Genomic DNA, 21,608 nt, shown 5'->3' with positions numbered 1-21,608 from the left:
TTTACAAGACATTTAAAGAAGAACTAATGCCATTACTTTTTAAACTCATCAAGGAAATTGAAAGGGAAGCAATACTTCCAAATTCATTCCTGGAAGCAAGTGTTACTTTGATTTCAAAACCAAGGAAAGATCCAACCCAAAAAGAGAACTACAGGCCAATCTCCCTAATGAACATAGATGCAAAAATCCTCAGCAAGATACTGGCAGACAGAATACAGAGGGTCATCAAGAAGATCATACACCCTGACCAAGTCTGATTTAAAACAGGGATGCAAGGATGGTTCAACATTCATAAATCAATAAATGTAATACACCATATTAACAGAGTCAAAGACAAAAACCATATGATCATCTCAATAGATGCAAAAAAAAAGCATTCGACAAAATCCAGCACCCATTCATGATAAAAACGCTACAGAAATTTGGAATAGAAGGTCTTTATCTTAACCTGATTATGGCTATCTATGAAAAACCAACAGCCAATATCATACTAAACGGTCAAAAACTGAAAACTTTCACACTAAAATCAGGAACAAGAAAAGGATGCCCACTATCACCACTCCTGTTCAATATAGTTCTGGAAACATTAGCCACAGCAATTATAAAAGAGAAAGAAATGAAAGGAATAAAGATAGGAAAAGAAGAAGTTAAACTGTCATTATTTGCTGATGATATGATACTTTACATAGAAGACCCAAAAAACTCCACCAAAAGACTTCTAGACTTAATTGACAGATTCAGTAGAGTACCTGGATACAAGGTCAACACTCAAAAAACAATAACCTTCTTGTACACAAATAACACACTCACTGAGAGAGAAATTAGGGAGACAATTCCTTTTACAATAGCATCTAAAAAAATGAAATATCTAGGAATCAGTCTAACAAAGGAAGCAAAAGACCTCTACACAGAAAACTACAGCACTCTGAAAAAAGAGATTGAGGTGGATACAAGAAAATGGAAAGACATCCCCTGCTCCTGGGTAAGAAGAACCAATATAGTGAAAATGGCCATATTTCCAAAACTACTATATAGATTCAATCCAATGTCAATTGAAATTCCAATAACATACTTCACAGAACTAGAGAAAATAATCCAGAAAAGTTATTTGGAACCATAAGAGACCTAGAAAAGCTAAAGCAATTCTAAGCAACAGAGACATGGCTGGGGGTATTACAATCCCCAACTTGAAACTACACTACAAAGCTACTGTCGTAAAATCGGCATAGTACTAGCAAAGGAACAGACCTGAGGATCAGTGGAATAGATTAGAATATGCAGAAACAACTCCAGACATGCTCAGCAACCTCATCTTTGACAAAGAAGCCAACCACCATCATTGGAGGAAAGATAGCCTATTTAATAAATGGGGTTGGAAAAATTGGATTTCAACCTGCCAAAGATTGAAACTAGACCCATACCTATCACCATGCACTAAACTAAGACAGAAGTGGATTAAAGATATAAATATTAAGACAGAAATACTAAACTTGCTGGAAGATAAGTTAGGCAGAACTCTTGAAGACATTGGAATAGGAAAAGACTTTATGAACAAACCCTCAGTAGCACAGGAATTAGCACAAAGAATTAACAAGTGGGATCTCATCTTATTAAAAAGCTTCTAGGGCCGGGGATTTAGCTCAGTGGTTTCGCCACCTGCTGCGCAAGTGCAAGGACCCGAGTTTGATCCCCAGTACCAAAAAAAAAAAAAAATAGATGATTTAAAAAGCTTCTGCACTGCAAAAGAAACCACCAACAGAGCTAACAGACAACCTACAATATGGGAAAAAAATTTTAGCAGCTGGACCTCAGACAAAGGACTACTATCTAGAATATATAAAGAATTGAAAAAAATCAGATCCCCCAAATTCAAAGACCCAATTCAAATATGGGCATCTGAAAAGAACAGACATTTCTCAGACAAGTAAAAGCAGCAAACAAATATATGAAAAAATGTTCAACATCACTCGTCATTCAAGAGATGCAGATGAGAACACTGAGATTCCACCTCACCTGAGAAAGAAAGGCTGCTAACAAGAAATCAACCAATAACAAATGCTGGTGGGGGTGTGGAGAGAAAGGAACCCTTCTCCATTGCTGGTGGGAGTGCAGACTGGTGCAACCACTGTAGAAGTCAGTATGGAGATACCTCAAAGAACTAGGACTAGAGGTCCCATTTGACCCAGCTGTTCTCCTGCTGGGTATCTTCCCAAAAGAATTAAAAGAATCATACCACAGTGATATATGTACACCCATGTTCATAGCAGCACAGTTTGTAATAGCTAAAGCTTGGAAGCAGCCCAAGTGCCCATCAAATGGAAATTGGATACAGAAAATGTGGGTTTTTTTATAAAATGGAGTACTACTCAGCCATAAAGAATGAAAAACTAGAGTCATTTATAGCTAAATGGATGCATATCAAGGCCATACTCTTAAGTGAAATAAATAGGACACACATGTAAATAACAAATAGTTTCACTAGTGTGAGAAACTGATAGTGTAAACAAGAGTTAAAATGATTAAAATGAATAATTGATAATTTGAAATAGGAAAAAAGGTCCAAAGACAAAGGAGAGAAGGGAGGGGAAGGGGAAAGGAAAAGAGGGAAAGGAAAAACTATGAGAAAAGAAAAAAAATGGAAATGAAATCTATGTAAATAGGGAAGGGTGGAGGGGGTGAAGGGCGCACAGGTAATGGGGGAAAAAAGTAAGAACCAAGATATATCATGTACAGGTACAAATACCCAATGATAAATGTAAACAAATTGTATACCTAAAGTGTACCAATAAAATGTACCAATAAATTTTTTTTAAAAAAGAAATCAACCAATAACAAATGCTGGCGGGGTTGTGGGAAAAAGGAACCTTTCTCCACTATTGGTGGGAGTGTAGACTAGTGCAACCACTGTGGAAATCAGCGTGGAGATACTTCAAAAAACTAGGATTAGAGGTCCCATTTGACCCAGCTATTCCCCAAAGAATTAAAATCATCATACTACAGTGCTATATATGCACTCATGTTTATAGTAGTACAGTTTATAGTAGCTAAATCTTGGAAACAGCCCAAAGGCCCATGAACTTGTGAGTGGATAAAGAAGATGTGGGGTTTTTTCCTAAAATGGAGTACTACTCAGCCATAAAGAAATATAAAGTTGAGACATTTGTAGCTGAATATGTGCACCTTGGGGCCATACTCTTAAGTAAAATAAATAGGACACACATGTAAATACCAAATCATTTCTCTGGTGTGAAAAACTGAAGGTGTAAATGAGGACCAAAATGTATAACAGATATTGTGAAATAGGAAGAAAATGTTCAAAGTGGAAGGGGAACTAGGGAGGGGGGCAGGGGAAAGGAAAGAAGGGAGAGAAAAAATTTGAAAGTAAGATGGAATAAATGGAAACAAAGCTTATGTATATGGGGGGTGGAAAGGTAAAGGGAAGGCAAGAGAATGGGAAAAAATAAGAACCAAGATATATCATGTATAGGTACAAATTCTCAATGATGAATGTGATCATAAGGTATACCTAAATGTACCAATAAACTCAATAAAAAAATAAAAATTAAAAATTAAAAAATTCTAATTTGTTTTAAAAACAATTTTAAGACATAACTTTTTTTTTGAGAGTCAAGTACAAAAGTAGAGATGAATAAGTATATGAAGACATATCACAGATGCATTCTTTTTCTTAACACCTTTATGGAGATACAATTCACATACCATACAATTCACCCTTCTGTTCTTATGTTTTATACAAATGGAATCATATAGTATGTGGTCATTTGTGACTGGTTTCTTTCACATTTCCTAATGTTTTTAAGGTTTATCTCTGCTGGAGTATGTATCATAATGCCATTCCTTTTCATATTCAATTATTTCATTATATGGATATATCAGATTGTATTTATTCATTCATTGGTTGATAGACAATTTGATTTTTTTCCCACTTTTTAGGTATTAAGAAAAATGTTGCTATGAACATTTGTATAGTTTTTTGGTAGATATATGCTTTCATTTCATTAAGTATACAGTTTGGAGTGAAACTGCTGAATCACGTAGTACTGTAATCTCCATGTTTTAAAACGTGAATTCCTCTCAGACTGTTTTCCAAAGAAGATACATCATTTTACATTTCCATTAGCAGTGTAAAAGGGTTCTGATTTCTCCATCTCATCCCGGATGCTTTCTATTGCCTTTTTTATTTCTGCCATGCTAATGGGTGTTAAGTAGTACACATTGGGCTTTTCATTTACATTTCCTTGATGAGTAATGATGTTAAACACATCCTCATGTGTTGATTGCCCATTTGAATATCTCCTTTCAAGAATGTCTGTTCAGATCATTTGCCCATTTTTAATTGGAATTTTATAGTTTATAATTGAGTTGTAATAATTTTTTATCTTCTAACCAGATATAAGATTTGAAAAACTATTCTCCCATTCTGTGGGTTTGCCTTTAACTGTTCTGAACCTTATCTTTTAGGCCACAAAAGTTTTTAATTTTGATGTTACAGGTGCATTTTTGTCTTCAGTGCTCCCTGAACTTGAAGCAACCCAAGGCCAGAAGTTCACATTCATTCTTCTGTATATGCATCTTAGTTGAAAATCACTTTAATAAATGCAAAAGAAAAATGGTTAAGAAGCATACATACCACAGTGATCTTTTAAAAAAATCTTTGTATCAAGATATATCACATCAGTCACACAGAATATGCCGAATCAACCCACTGCAGACAGGCAGCCACCTGGTTCGACAATACAAAGAGACAGAGGACACCAGACCACCAGACCAAGGTACTGAGTCCCACCACTCCCAGCCCAGAGGTAGGGGTTTCCCGGTCACCATCCCTCCTGCTGCTCCCAGCCCACAGGAAAGGGCTTTGGGGCCACCTTCTGTACTGCTGCTCCTGGCCCAGAGAAAGGGGCTTCCGGGTCACAATCCCACCCACCGCTCCCAGCCCAGAGGTAGGGGCTTCTGAGCCACCATCCCACTGCTTCTGGTCCAGAGGAAGGGGCTTCCCACCAACATCCTTCCCGCTGCTCCCAGCCCACAGGAAAGGACCTTTGGGTCACCATCCCTACCACTGCTCCCGGCCCCTGTCCCACCTCTCCCAGCTCAGAGGAGGAAATCTGTGCAGGCGCTAACAGCCCCCCACCCCAGTAGAAATGAGAAAACATGTAAATAAGTCTCAAAACCAGACTTCCAGATCACCTACAGCAACCCCAAAGGGAAATGAGATGGAACACTCTGATACTCAACCATCTGGACCCAATGAACTGGCAACAAAAGGGGATCCAGAAAAAATGAAACCAGAAATAATTTCTCAGATAACAGGAGAAATTGTGCCCCTACACCAAGACATGATTAATGAATCTACAGAGGACCTCAGGAATATGATGGAATCCCAACATAGGAAACAAATGGAATCCATAAAACAGATGCAAATAGATATCCAGGACATGAAAAAGTCCATTGAAAATATACAAAGCAAAATGAGCCAATGTGAGGACAGAATTTCAGATATAGAAGATAAGATCACAATTAGTGACCAGGAAAAGAAAACTTGCTTCAAAATTAGAAGGGAACATGAGAAATCAATCCAGCAGCTGCTAGATGATGCAAAGAAGAATAACATAAGACTGACTGGGCTCAATGAAGAAACAGGAGAGAGTGGAGATGACATAAAAAATCTCTTCACAGAAATAATGGCAGAAAGCTTCCAAAGCAGAGGAAAAGAGCTTGACATACAGATAAGTGAGGCATATAGGATTCCAAATAGCCTTGATCAAAAAAAAAATCTACATATAGGCATATAATTGTTAAGATTCCAGAAACTCAACAGAAGAACAAAGTTCTCCAAGCAGTCAGAGAAAAGAAACAAATCACATACAAAGCAAAGCTCATCAGAATCACAGCAGACTTCTCAACACAAATCATCAAGGCAAGAAGAGCTTGGAGTGACATATTCCAAGCCCTAAAAGAAAACAGCCTCCAACCCAGATTGATGTACCCTGAAAAACTATCTTTCAAAATGGATGGAGAAATAAGATACTTTCATGACAAAGAGCACCTTAGGAACTTCGTGAATACCAAACCAGCACTCCAAAGAATTTTACACAATATCCTAGGAACAGACATTGAGGATCACAACCCCAGGAAGCAAAGCAGGGTGAACCCATCTGGCATGACAAGCAATTAAATGGAAAGAGGGAGAACCCAACAAAAAGAAAAAGTCATGGCAATGACAAGTCAATACGTTTCAGTTATAACCATCAACATTAATGGTCTCAATTCACCAATCAAAAGAAATAGACTGGCAGAATGGGTCAAGAAGCAAAATCCAACAATATACTGCATACTAGAAACACACTTAATTCAAAAGGAAACTCATAGACTGAAAGTGAAAGGGTGGAAAACAATACTGCATGTGACAGGAACCCAAAAAAGAGCAGGAGTAGCTATCCTCTTGGTAGATCAAGTAGATTTGAAACCAACACTGATTGAGAGAGATGAAGAAGGACACTACATCCTTGTAAAGGGAAGAATCCAAGAGGAAGAGATGACAATCATAAATATCTATGCACCAAACACTAGTGCACCCAACTATGTAAAACAAATACTAATGGACATGAAAAGTCATATATGCACTAATACAATTGTAGTGGGGGACCTCAACACCCCACTGTCACAAATAGATAGATCAACTAGACAAAAAATAAGTAGTGAAATACTACAACTCAATCGAACTCTTGAACAAATGAACTTAACAGATGTTTACAGAGTCTTCCACCCCACAAAATCAGAATACACATTCTTCTCAGCTGCACATGGGTCATTCTCCAAAATAGACCACATACTCACACATAGAACATGTTTAAGTAAGTGCAAAGGAATTGAAGTTATCCCCTGTATACTATCAGATCATAGTGCGATGAAATTGGAGATCCATAGCAAACGAAACTCAAAACATTTCATAAACATGGGGAAATTGAACAACACACTTCTGAATAACCAATGGGTCACAGAGGAAATTAAAGAAGAAATCAGACAGTTCCTTCAATTAAATGACAATGGCAATACAACATATCGGAATCTATGGGACACAATGAAAGCAGTCTTACGAGGGAAATTCATAGCAGTGTATACTCATATTAGGAAAACAGAAAGAGCCCAATTAAACAACCTGATGCTGAACCTCAAGCTTCTAGAAAAAGAAGAGCAGGACAACCCCAAAGCTCATACAAGGGAGGAAATTATAAAGATCAGAGGAGAAATCAATGCAAAGGAGACTAAGAGAACGATACAAAAAATCAATGAGGCCAAGAGTTGCTTCTTCAAAAGAATCAACAAAATTGACAAACCTTTAGCCAACCTTGTCAGAAAAAGGAAAGAAAAGGCCCAAATCCATGCAATTAGGAATGAAAGGGGTGAAATTACAACAGACCCAGCAGAAATCCAGATGATCATCAATACCTACTTCAAGAACCTATACGCCAATAAGATGGACAACACAGAAGAAAAGGACTGATTCCTAGATACATATGAATCACCAAAGTTGAATGAATAAGACCTAAAATTTCTGAACAACCCTATATCAACTAATGAACTTGAAAATGTAATTAAAAACTTATCAACTAAGAAAAGTCTGGGCACTGATAACTTCACTGCTGAATTCTACAAGACATTTAGAGAGGAACTGCTGCCACTACTGTTTAAACTCTTCAATGAAATTGAAAGGGAACCAATACTCCCAAATTCATTCCTGGAAGCAAGCATCACCTTGATCTCCAAAGCAGAGAAAGACCCAACTGAAAAAGAGAACTATAGGCCAATCACACTAATGAACATAGATGCAAAAATCCTTAATAAGATAATAACAAACAGAATGCAGAAGATCATCAGGAAGATCATACACCCTGATCAAGTGGGATTCATCCTGGGGATGCAGGGATGGTTCAATATACGAAAATCAATCAATGTAATACAGTATATCAATAGAGCCAAGGACAAAAACCATATGATTATCTCCATAGATGCAGAAAAAGCATTTGACAAAATCCAACATGCATTTATGATAAAAACCCTACAAAAAATTGGAATAGATGGTCTCTACCTCAAACTGATAGAAGCCATCTATGAAAAACCAACAGCCAATATCATACTAAATGGTCAAAAACTGAAATCCTTCACACTAAAATCAGGAACAAGACAAGGATGTCCACTATTACCACTCTTGTTCAATATAGTTCTGGAAATATTAGCCATGGCAATAAGACAAGAGAAAGAAATAAAAGGAATAAAGACAGGTAATGGAGAAGTCAAATTGACATTATTTGCAGAACACCCCAAGAACTCCACCAAAAGTCTTCTAGACTTAATAAGCAAATTCAGTCTAGTAGCTGGTTACAAGGTCAACACACAAAAAACAATAGCTTTCCTCTACACCAATGACAGACTCACTGACAGAGAAATAGGGCAAATAATTCCTTTCACAATAGCATCCAAAAAACTGAAATAGCTAGGAATCATCCTAACAAAAGAAATCAAAGACCTCTTCTCTGAAAACTATGGCACTCTGAAAAGAGAGATTGAACATGATATCAGAAAATGGACAGACATCCCCTGCTCCTGAGTAGGAAGGATTAATATAGTGAAAATGGTCATACTTCCAAAACTGCTATATAGATTTAATGCAATTCCAATTGAGATCCCAGCAGCATACTTCACGGACCTTGAGAAAACAATCCAAAAATTCGTTTGGAGCAAGAAGAGACCCAGAATAGCAAAAGCAATTCTAGGTAACAGAGACATGGCAGGGGGAATCACAATCCCCAACCTGAAAGTACACTGCAAAGCCACTGTGATAAAAACAGCATGATACTGGCAAAGAAACAGACCTGAGGACCAGTGGAACAGATTAGAAGATGCAGAAACAGTGTCAGACACACTCAGCCACCTCATCTTCAATAAAGGAGCCAAACACCCTCACTGGAGGAAAGATACCCTCTTCAATAAATGGTGCTGGTAAAATTGGGCTTCAACTTGCCAAAGATTAAAACTCAACCTGTATCTCGCACCATGCACTAAACTAAAATCAAAATTAATTAAAGATCTAAATATTAAAATAGAAACTCTGAACCAGTTGGAACAGAGGTTAGGTAGAGCCCTTGAAGACATCAGTGTAGGAAAAGATTTTATGAACAAAACCTCAGTTGCCCGTGAACTAGCACAAACAGTCAACAAATGGGATCTCTTCTTATTAAAAGGCTTCTGCACAGCAAGAGAAACCACCAGCAGTGTGAAGAGACAATCCACAATGTGGGAAAAAATCTTCACCTTCTCTTCCTCAAATAAAGGTCTACTATCTCAAATCTATAAAGAACTTCAAAAGATCAGACTTCTCAGATTTAAAGACCCAATTCGAAAAAAATGGGCATCTGAAATGAACAGACATTTCTCACACAAAGAAGTAGAAATAGCAAAGAAATACATGAAAAAATGTTCAACATCACTGGTCTTTCGAGAGATGCAAATGAAAACAACACTGAGATTCCACTTCACTCCAGAAAGAATGGCTGCTATCTTGAAATCCACCAATAACAAATGCTGGCGGGGCTGTGGGGAAAGAGGAACCCTGCTCCACTGCTGGTGGGAGTATAGACTGATGCAAGCACTGTGGAAATCAGTATGGAGATACCTCAAAGAACTAGGACTGGAAGTTCCATTTGACCCTGCTATTCCACTGCTGGGGATCTTCCCCAAAGAATTAAAAGATTCATACCACAGTGATATATGTGCACCCATGTTCATAGCAGCACAGTTTGTAATAGCTGAAACTTGGAAACAGCCCAAATGCCCATCAACTGGAGACTGGATAAAGAAAATGTAGTTTTTTTATAAAATGGAGTACTACTCAGCCATAAAAAATGAGAAATTAGAGATATTTATAGCTAAGTGGATGCATTGAGGTGATACTCTTAAGTAAAATAAATAGGACACACATGAATAAATTCTGAATAGTTTCTCTGGTGTGAGAATCTGAAAGTGTAAATAAGGACTAAATGTATAATAGGTAATGTGGAATAGGAAGAAAAGGGGCAAAAGGGAAGGAAGTGGGAGGGCTAGAGGAAAGGATAGAAGGGAATGGGATTAATATGAGAAAATGGGAAAATAGGTACAAAATCTTTGTATATAGGGAGGAATGGAAGGGTTGAAGGGAGGGCTGGGCAAAGGTGAAAAATAAGAACCAAGAGAGAGTATGTCAAGGTGCAAATTTCCAATGATGAATGTCATTATATTGTATACCTAAAATGTACCAATTATTAGAATGAATAATCGATAATGTAAAATAGGAAGAAAAGGTCCAAAGGGGTAGGGGTAGTGGGAGGGGCAGGGGAAAGGAAAGAAAGGAAAGGAAAAATGATGAGAAATGGAAAAAATGGAAATAAAGTCTTTGTAAATAGGGAAGGGTGGAGGGCATGAAGGGAGGGCTAGGAATGGGGAAAAAATAAGAACCAAGATGCATTATATAAAGGTACAATTCCCAATGAGAAATGTAATTGTGTTGTATACCTACAATGTACCAATAAAAGAATTTAATTAAAAAAATGATATATCACATCTCAGGAGCATATCTTTATCTTCCTAAAATTTATATCTAAACTCCAATGACTACATACAAGGAATGCACAAATAGAAGATTTCAAACCCAGATCACTGATGGACATTATTCCATAAGAAGTGATCCAAATAAGCCTTGGTTATTGTAATTAACTGCCATTCAAAATTATGGTTATTGTTCCAACTAAAAGAGACTTTAAATTCAGAGATGCTATTTAAAAAATACAGCCAAACTTTAATCAAAAGTTTGTTTCAAATTTGTTTTGTTGCATTAAGTCTTGTGGAATTTTCTTTAACTTTTATCAGTTAAATGAGTTGTGTAGATACTAACCAAATAATGCACATCCTCACAAGGCAGTTTACAAATTTTAGCTGTTTCAGCCAATAGAGATATTGAGAGCTTTCACAATAAAGAAAGAAGACTGAAACATATTTAATGAGTCTAAAGTATGTGGTGAACCAGGAAGGGGTCATTATATTCTAATATTGTCTCCGTAAAGAGATCAATTCTCACAGTACTTGTGTTAAGGGAGGTAGAATGAAGTCAGATAGGGATATAATGATTTGTTCTGCCATGTGACCACAACATTTCATTTTGTTTTCTCCTTGTCACAACAGCCTTGATCACGTAAGAGTCACTCAGTGAGCTAAGCCTGGCAGGTGACAGGGATACTGTATGCTTGCTAAACCTGTAGAAACAGACACTGACTTCTCTGCCAGAAAATTCCAACCATTTCTCTGGCCATGGCACAGATTTCTAAGAAACTGTCTAACATGCCTCTAATTAGATTGAAATTTTGTTTTCTAGATCATTTTAAACAAATTCCCTCTCTCCCTAAGAAAAAAACAATTGAAACAGATAAATGAAAGCTACATACTCAGTTGTTTAATTCTAGTTCCATTTTCAAAAATATAGTCCACAGGGGAACTTTGCTCCTGGAGAAAAGGAAACTTTCACTGGAATTATCAGCATGACATGGAGGAACATCTTTTAGTTTTTCAAGAAAAACTTCAGGGACTTTGGAAAATTATGTCTTAACTTCTTGACTATGTTCACAAGAAAATATCAGGGTTGCAAAAATTGCTACATTATAGTAATAACACCTTGGGTTCCTACAACTCTACCAAGCTTTAAGTGTTTCTGAGAATATTGTCTCTTCCACGCACCCAAGACCTCAAAGGCAAGAAATGATTCTACCTGTTAAAAAGACTCAGAAGCTGCACCACAGAATATTTCAACAATGCAAGTAAGGTGATTCTTTTATTGTTTTCTCCCTTGTTCTTTGGAGACTTTTGAATTTCTCAGGCAGTCAGCCAAAGACCCCAGAGATCTGGAGCTATGCAGTCAACAAGTGCTCTCCCTCTCCTCCTTTCCTGCTCTCCCTCCTTTCCTGCTCTCCCTCTCCCTCTCCTTCTGTCTCTGTCTCTCTTTCCTAATTTCTGCCCAGAAATTGCTGCTCTTCCAGAATTACATCTCTCTTTCTACTCTTTCTAGGTCATGTCTGGGGAAAGAGAAGTTCTTGGAACCATCTGGTGAGAGCTCGGAGTTTGCTGTAGCTCTCTACTTGCAGTGATGCCTCCTAAGAAGCAGATGCCTACACACTCAGGCCTATCCACACCCCTCTGGGTTTTGTTAAGCTTTCAGGAACACTGGTCTACATAAGACCACATAGAACTAGCAAAGCTATGTAACAAAAGGGGCAAGAGTCAGATTCAAATCTGAGTTCTGGCTCCAGCATGACTTGCTTTTTAACCTTGAGTAATGACATAATCTCCCCAGGCCTAGGTGTCCTCATCTGAAAAACAGTAATACTACTTTCTCAGGTTGCAGTGAAGATGAACAGAGACAGAAGATGTAAAACCCTAAGCACAAGGCCTGGTGCTGAGGGCTTGCATGTGGGAAGCACCCAGTGATATGATGATGAATAACCAGTGGATCCAAAGTCATTGCAAATACATGGAACTGTGCTTGCCACAGAGCACGTTAGAAACTGCTCTGCATCTGGGATCTCCTCTACCATAGGGAACTTCCAAAAGTAAGAATCATTTACACTGCATGAATAATGGCAACGTATCCTGACTAGGACATACCAAACTCTTCAGTGAGCAAACCCAAGCACATAGTTTGTTTTTATTTAATGAAACACTTAATAGAAATCTACTGGGTATAAGATTCACTATTTTAGTGCTTGTGGAGAAACCAAGATGAACAAGTGTGTTTGTTTTTCTCAAGGAGTGATAGCCTACCAAGAGTTGTACAGTTATACAGAGCAGTGACAGACAGAATCCAGCTGAAGATAACACATTCAGAGAGCCCCACGAAAGCACAGGCCTATGGAGCCCAGGATGGACTTGTCAAGGACTGACACTTAATGGATATGCCTCATCCAAAGAAGAGGTAGAGCACTGATTCTTCTAGACAGGGACACTGGCAATGCTTGTCCCTCAACCCTACCCTACTGGACTCTCTGCTGTCTGTGTGAATGGCATGGGCACAGTGATCAAATATTTGTGTTTTCACACATGCACTTCTCCTGGCTCTCTGGACACAGAAGGTCCTGGGAAAAACAGTCAAGGCTTCAGACTTGCATATTTTTAGGTGTTTGGAGGCCCCTCCTGCAGTGCCCTGCAGCCTTCTGCAAGGATGGCCAAAATATCTTCTCTTAACAAAAGTTTGCATATTCAGTCCAAGCATCCCATGAGGCAACAAAACAAGAGCTGCTAGTGGCAAGGTCATCCAAGGGCATGGACAAGGTCTGCAGCACATATGGACCCATTTGGACAACTCAGCCAAGCAATGCACAAATCCTGACTGATGGCATCCTGTGGAGCCTCAGCTCCTTCCTATCAGCCTGCAAGGGAGTTGGCTCTTGTCTCTCCACTCCTGGGGAGGTGGCAAATGCCAGCCCCAGTCTGGACAGGAGACACTTCTCAGTTTGACTCCCAGATTAGAAAGAAGAAGCAGTGAGCAGCTCCTCTCCAGCCTGCTGATGTACTCACAGAGAGGGACTAAGTTTAGAGAACAGCATCTGGTGCCCTCTCATTACTCACTCCTAGTGTACCAGGCTCAAGATTCACACCCACCTGTCTGGAGAACTCCTCCAATTACACAGCTGGAGGCCCTGTCAAGAAACGGAAGCATCTTCACTGGTTCCATCTTCCAGCTCAGTTGACTCCACTCCCTCCCTCGTTCCCTACACCACCTTCTGCATACTGTAGGCAAAGAGGCTTCTAAGACAAAACACTGGCCATAGTCCTATTTCATAATCTCCTGCTTCTCCACAAATCTTGAGAATAAGAGACAAACTTCCTGGTTCAAATGAACCCCATGACCTGCCTTCCCCTCATCTCCTGCCAGCTATCTCTATGTCCCTTCTTCACTGTACTATCGTTTTCCTGCTGAATTCACTCCAATCTTACAAGTACATTATTTATGTTCATTCTCTTTCTGTTTCTCTCTCCTTTTCTCTCCCTCTCTGCTTCCTTGTGCAAATGCTTTTCTTAGAATATAACACACTCCACAGCTCTAATCCTGCATCCCTTTGCTCATAAGAGTTCTTTCAAAGCTTAGTCACTTGGAATTTTCTGAAATTGTGGAAAGTAAAACTGCTGATAAAGGACAGTATATCAGATGGCTACCACTCACATTTCATTCAAATGTTTCATAAGCTTTAACTATGTTGATAAAGCAGAGCTATTGCAATCACTTTATCAGACCTCAAATACTTCAAATATTTAAGCTAATCTAATCTATACAGACTTTAAACAACCAATCTAGTATGGTCAAGTTAGATCATCTAAAATGTTTTATGTACCTCTCATAATCAATAGCACAATATTTTAAAATTCAGATTTCTATAAAACATAATTCAACCATCACTTCTAAACAATTTACTCACAGAAACTAAAAACACTAATGACCTTTCTAAACTGTCACTGATGGATGTACTTTGAAGGCTTGTATTTGAGCAAACAAGTCCTCAAGGAGTTTTCCCAGTGTTACCCAGAAAAACAGAAGAACATTGATCATTACAATGACAAACTGCAGAAATATAGTGGTCACTGGCTGTACAACACCTTGGCCAATATTCATCAAGGGTCAGAAAATTAGAAGGCTGAGCTGCCTCGGCGGTTCTGATGCCAACCACTTAACAATTTGCTTGCCAGTTATTCAGGTCTTTCAGCATTATCTCTGTGCCCCACTTTCTTCATCTATAAAACAGGGCTACACCAGGCATGGTGGTGCACTCCTGTGATCTCAGCACTTAAGAGACTGAGTCAGGAAGCTTATCATGAGTTTAAGGTCAGCCTAGGCTCCATAGTGAGTTCAAAGCAAGCCTGAACTACATAGCAAGACGCTGTCTTTAAAAATTAATTAATTAAAATTAAAATGGGAAAATAATTGTACCTACTGCATATAGTTGAGAAAGTTAACTGAGGTAATATATACGATCACAGTAAACCTCCATAGAAGTTTGCTCTTATTACTTCCCATTGTTGAGATCAATAAGGCACCTTTTTGATGACAAATTCTCTGAGTTTAAAATTTCATTTTAGTTTTTTTGTTGTTTTTATAAAAGACTCAAATACAGGATTCTAAAATTCAAATGTAACTTGTTTAATGAAGCTGATACATTCTGCCTCTTTACCAATAGCTGAATTGTATCCTAAATACTGGCACAGATTTCCATTCTATGGGACAGTTTGTTGTAGAGAACAGCAATGACTTTGGTGTAAATAGGAGTACTGGTTTCCTTGGTTTCCAGTTTTAAAAATTTGAGATTCTTATCTCTAAGCCCCATTTCCTTACTCAGTGAAAGGAGACCATATCACTAACTTTGAAGGATTTCAAGTGAGATCATATAATAGGTCTCAACTAATGTGTCTGTCTTATCCTCTCAGTAAGAACACAAAAACGTGTTATGAAATTTATCATTCACGGTAAGATCAAGAGCTAAAGGCTAGCAATAGTCCTCACATATCAGTAAATCCACCATTTTTCTGCTTTCCTATCATAACTGTATCTAACTCACAAAAAATGAAGCAATGCCACATCAACCCAGTGGAGAGAAAAGAAGTGCAATTACTATCAGAGTTCATTCAAGACTGAGTACAGAAATGAAGTCCAATGTTTGTACCAGGGATCAACAACTCCAGTATCTAGAGCATATGATAGAAATGAGAACAGGCTGGGAGTAAAAATACGGAGCAATGGGCTGTGGCAAACAATACAGTATGTGGCTTCTCTGAAAGTGAGCAGTGGCAGCAGCTTGGTTTACCCCAATTGTCTCTACTCAAGAATTCAGGCCCAGAGCTCTTAGAGTGTTCAGTTTTTGAAGAGATGCCAGAAATCATTTGTGAAATTTTCCAAATTCAAAATATTACCATCAAATTGCATAAAAAACACATTGTTCAGGCCAAATAAAAATCCTCTGTGCCAAATTCAGCCCATAGCCACCAAGTTGTAACTTCTGATCTATAAATCATCATTATGATCACCACATGGCCAACCTTGGCAGAACCTCAAAAGTGGTCACTAACATGGACCATTTCTTTCTACCACCCATAACTGATTTTATTCTCCTTCATTTCGTATCCAACCAGGACCAACAAGATAATGTCAAAGAGAATTTGGAAAGGACATTTCAGAGGAGTAAATTTCTCTGGACTGATTACTTCCAGGGAGAATTGAACCCAATGTGTATCTTTGTAAGCTCTTTCTTTGACAAGTAGCAGTCCCCTTTATTGCTGAAAGGTCTGTCTTCTGATGCAGGGCAAAGGACAAGAGGCAGGTCTGGCTCAGCTCAGCCAGCTGACCTTGACAAGGAGGGGGTGCAGAGCGGCTGGCTCACTGGCCCACTGACATTTGGAAGCACAGGTGCAGCCACAGCCCTGGTGGGATTTGGCCAAGTGCTCCTGTGACAAGCCCAGGCCTGAGGGGAAGACTCCCCTGACATTCTGAGCAGGAGGCTGGATCTGTCACTGTCTGGCTGGCCTGACTGAAATGGCTGTCTGCTACTGTGGCTGTCAGAGACAAGTGCTGACACCAGATGCCTGAATGGGACTCAGTCAAGCAGGCATTTGTCACAGAAAAACCCCAACTCATATTTCACAGGGCAATAGGGGCGGTGAGGCAGGACCTGAAGTGGCTCAAACCAGAATATGAGCCATGGCAGTTAGCGCTGGGCTGAAGCCAGCGAGGCCCTCTTTGGAGACAAATGTTCCATGCCCCAGGGAAAGTAGGGATGGAGCCAGCAGGCCTAACCCCATCCTCCTATACTTCAGATCCTGGCTCTCCAGCAACCCCCTGAGGATCCAGAAGGAATGAGCACAAGGCCATGCCAACTGGGAGGAAGGCAAAAGTGACTAGACCCTGCGGCTGAGCCAGTCTATGTTCTCAGGCTTTTAGCTTCTTATTTCTACAGCCTCTCCTGAGTCCAAGCAATGCAGCTCTCTAGGGCTTATCCTACCAAAGAAAAGGTTTTTATTTTTCTTTCATTATTGCTTCTCTACAATGTTCACCATGATGCTCAATTCTGTGTTCAATCAGTCTAATTGAATGGAAAGACAAATGAAAGAGGTAGTAAAAACACCATCAAATTTAATTTTGTCTGAGGAGTTCTACAAAGAAATGAGCTCTTTCCTTCATTCTTTCTAATTACAATGGCATGAAAAGCAAAGTTGGCGAGGACTGCCCCACATCTGTTCCGTTAACTAGGCTGCCTTCAGGACCCTGTTCAAAAGCCCACTCTACCTTGTAAGTCACTTAACTCCTTTGGGAAACATGAGGACCAAATTTAAAATAAGCAAAAAGTGAACTCTTTCTCAGAGCAACCACGAATCTCAAATTCAAAAGCCAAATCACACATAACTAGCAGATTCATAATTACCCAGTTACAAATTTTAGGCAATACAAAGAACTAGATAATTGATAAAATATTGACAAGTATCCAGGTATGGTGAAAGTAATATTATTAAAAATAGCCACTAACTTTTATTGAACACTTAGCATTGAACACTTATTAGCCTTCTCCTAAGCATTTATGTTGACATAACTGAATTCTTACAGTATTGTTATCCAATATTACAGATGAGGACAAAAAGTTCTAGGAAAATTTTAAATTGTCTAAGTCACAAGACTTGGAAGAGACAGAGTTGGGATTTCAAGTTAACCACGTCTTACACATAGTTAATACTAAAAATGTTTATTGTTTAGAGTTATTAGTGGATAGTGGTGAAATAACTCAATTCAGAACTCCTTCATTTAGTCTTAATATATAAATGCCACAAAACATTTTTAATAAAAAAGAGAACTTTAACAGAAAAATAAGCAAAAACAGAAAATTTACATAAAATTTTGACAAGTGATCAAACATATAGGCAAATTTTCACAGTACTTAAAAATGGAAATCAGAATGATACAGTCTTTTACATCTCAAATTGACAAACATCTCCCAAAGTTCTGACAACCAGTGTGGATAAAACTGTACCATGAGGCATGCCCTACCAAGGTCCTGAGTCATGCGGAAAATGCCAAATCACCCCACTCCAGATAGGCAGGTCTGCCCATGCCCTATCTAGGTCCTGAGTCACACAGAACATGCCGAATCAGCCCGCTGCAGACAGGCAGGTCTGTGCATGCCCTACCGAGGTCCTGAGTAGCGCGGAAGACACCTAATCACCATGCTGCAGACAGGCAGCCACCTGATTCCACACTACAAAGACGCAGAGGACACTAGACCACCAGACCAAGGTACTGAGTCCCAATGTTCCCGGCCCAGAGGTAGGGACTTCTGAGCCGCCATCCCACTGCTCCTGGTCCAGAGGACGGGGCTTCCTGGTCACCATCCCTCTGGCTGCTTCCAGCCCACAGGAAAGGGCTTTTGGGCCACCTTATGTCCCACTGCTCCTGGCCCAGAGAAAGGGGCTTCCAGGCCACCATCCCTCCCACCGCTCCCGGCCCAGAGAGAGGGGATTCTGAGCCACCATCCCACTGCTCCTGGTCCAGAGGAAGGGGCTTCCAACCAACATCCTTCCCGCTGCTCCCAGCCCACAGGAAAGGGCTTTTGGGTCACCATCCCTACCACTGCTCCCGGCCCCTGTCCCACCTCATCCAGCTCAGAGGAGGTAATCCATGAAGGTGCTAACAGCCCCCCACCCCAGTCGAAATGAGAAAACACATAAATAAGTCTCAACACCAGACTTCCAGATCACTTACAGCAACCCCAAAGGGAGATGAGATGGAACACTCTGATACTCAACCACCGGGACCCACTGAACTGGCAACAAAAGGGGATCTGGAAAAAAGGAAATCAGAAATAATTTCTCAGATAACAGGAGAAATTGTGCCCCTAGTGAAAGACATGATTAATGAATCTAGAGAGGAGCTCAGGAACATGATGGAATCCCAATATAAGAAACAAATGGAATCCATGAAACAGATGCAAATAGATTTCCAGGACATGAAAAACTCCACTGCAAGTCTACACAGCAGAATGAGCCAATGTGAGGACAGAATTTCAGATATAGAAGATAAGATTGCAATTAGTGACCAGGAAAAGAAAACTTGCTTCCAAATTAGAAGGGAACATGAGAAATCAATCCAGCAGCTGCTAGATGATGCAAAGAAGAATAACATAAGACTGATTGGGCTCAATGAAGAAACAGGAGAGAGTGGAGATGACATAAAAAATCTCTTCACAGAAATAATGGCAGAAAACTTCCAAAACAGGGGAAAAGAGCTTGACATACAGATAAGTGAGGCATATAGGACTCCAAATAGCCTTGATCAAAAAAAATCTACACATAGGCATATAATTGTTAAGATTCCAGAAACTCAACAGAAGAACAAAGTTCTCCAAGCAGTCAGAGAAAAGAAACAAATCACATACAAAGGAGAGCCCATCAGAATCACAGCAGACTTCTCAACACAAATCATCAAGGCAAGAAGAGCTTGGAGTGACATATTCCAAGCCCTAAAAGAAAACAGCCTCCAACCCAGATTGATGTACCCTGAAAAACTATCTTTCAAAATGAATGGAGAAATAAGATACTTACATGACAAAGAGCACCTTAGGAATTTCATGAATACCAAACCAGCACTCCAAAGAATTTTACACAATATCCTAGGAACAGACATTGAGGATCACAACCACAGGAAGCAAAGCAGAATGAACCCATCTGGCATGACAAGAAATTAAATGGAAAGGGGGAGAACCCAACAAAAAGAAAAAGTCATGGCAAAGACAAGTCCATACATTTCAGTTATAACCATCAATGTTAATCGACTCAATTCACCAATCCAAAGAAATAGACTGGCAGAATGGGTCAAGAAGCAAAATCCAACAATATACTGCATACTAGAAACACACTTAATTCAAAAGGAAACTCATAGACTGAAAGTGAAAGGGTGGAAAACAATACTGCATGTGACAGGAACCTGAAAAAAAGCAGGAGTAGCTATCCTCTTGGTAGATCAAGTAGATTTGAAACCAACACTGATTGAGAGAGATGAAGAAGGACACTACATCCTTGTAAAGGGAAGAATCCAAGAGGAAGAGATGACAATCATAAATATATATGCACCAAACACTAGTGCACCCAACTATGTAAAACAAATACTAATGGACATGAAAAGTCATATATGCACTAATACAATTGTAGTGGGGGACCTCAACACCCCACTGTCACAAATAGATAGATCAACTAGACAAAAAATAAGTAGTGAAATACTACAACTCAATCGAACTCTTGAACAAATGAACTTAACAGATGTTTACAGAGTGTTCCACCCCACAAAATCAGAATACACATTCTTCTCAGCTGCACATGGGTCATTCTCCAAAATAGACCACATATTCACACATAGAACATGTTCAAGGAAGTGCAAAGGAATTGAAGTTATCCCCTGTATACTATCAGATCATAGTGCGATGAAATTGGAGATCCATAGCAAAAGAAACTCAAAAAATTTCATAAACACGTGGAAATTGAACAACACACTTCTGAATAACCAATGGGTCACAGAGGAAATTAAAGAAGGAATCAGACAGTTCCTTCAATTAAATGACAATGACAATACAACATATCGGAATCTATGGGACACAATGAAAGTAGTCTTATGAGGGAAATTCATAGCAGTGAATACGCATATTAGGAAAATAGAACAAGCCCAATTAAACAACCTGATGCTGAACCTCAAGCTTCTAGGAAAAGAAGAGCAGGACAACCCCAAAGCTCACACAAGGGAGGAAATTATAAAGCTCAGAGGAGAAATCAATGCAATGGAGACTAAAAGAATGATACAAAAAAATCAATGAAGCCAAGAGTTGGTTCTTTGAAAGAATCAACAAAATTGACAAACCTTTAGCCAACCTTGTCAGAAAAAGGAAAGAAAAGGCCCAAATCCATGCCATTAGGAATGAAAAGGGTGAAATGACAACAGACCCAGCAGAAATCCAGAGGATCATCAATACCTACTTCCAGAACCTATACGCCAATAAGATGGACAACACAGAAGAAATGGACAGATTCCTAGATACATATGAATTACCAAAGTTGAACGAAGAAGACCTAAAAATTCTGAACAACCCAATATCAACCAATGAAATTGAAAATGTAATTAAAAACTTATCAACTAAGAAAAGCCTGGGCCCTGTTGGCTTCACTGCTGAATTCTACAAGACATTTAGAGAGGAACTGCTGCCACTACTGTTTAAACTCTTCAATGAAATTGAAAGGGAAGCAATACTCCCAAATACATTCCTGGAAGCAAGCATCACCTTGATCCCCAAAGCAGAGAGACCCATCCGAAAAAGAGAAGTATAGGCCAATCTCACTAGTGAACATAGATGCAAAAATCCTTAATAAGATAATGGCAAACAGAATGCAGAAGATCATCAAGAAGATCATACACCCTGATCAAGTGGGATTCATCCCAGGGATGCAGGGATGGTTCAATATACAAAAATCAATCAATATAATACAGT

Source organism: Heterocephalus glaber, unplaced genomic scaffold (genome assembly GCF_053883595.1).
Source record: "Heterocephalus glaber isolate CG9 unplaced genomic scaffold, H.glaber_assembly_v1.0 deba00001606, whole genome shotgun sequence".
In the NCBI taxonomy this organism is placed as follows: Eukaryota; Metazoa; Chordata; class Mammalia; order Rodentia; family Bathyergidae; genus Heterocephalus; species Heterocephalus glaber.
This window is presented reverse-complemented; position numbering follows the sequence as displayed.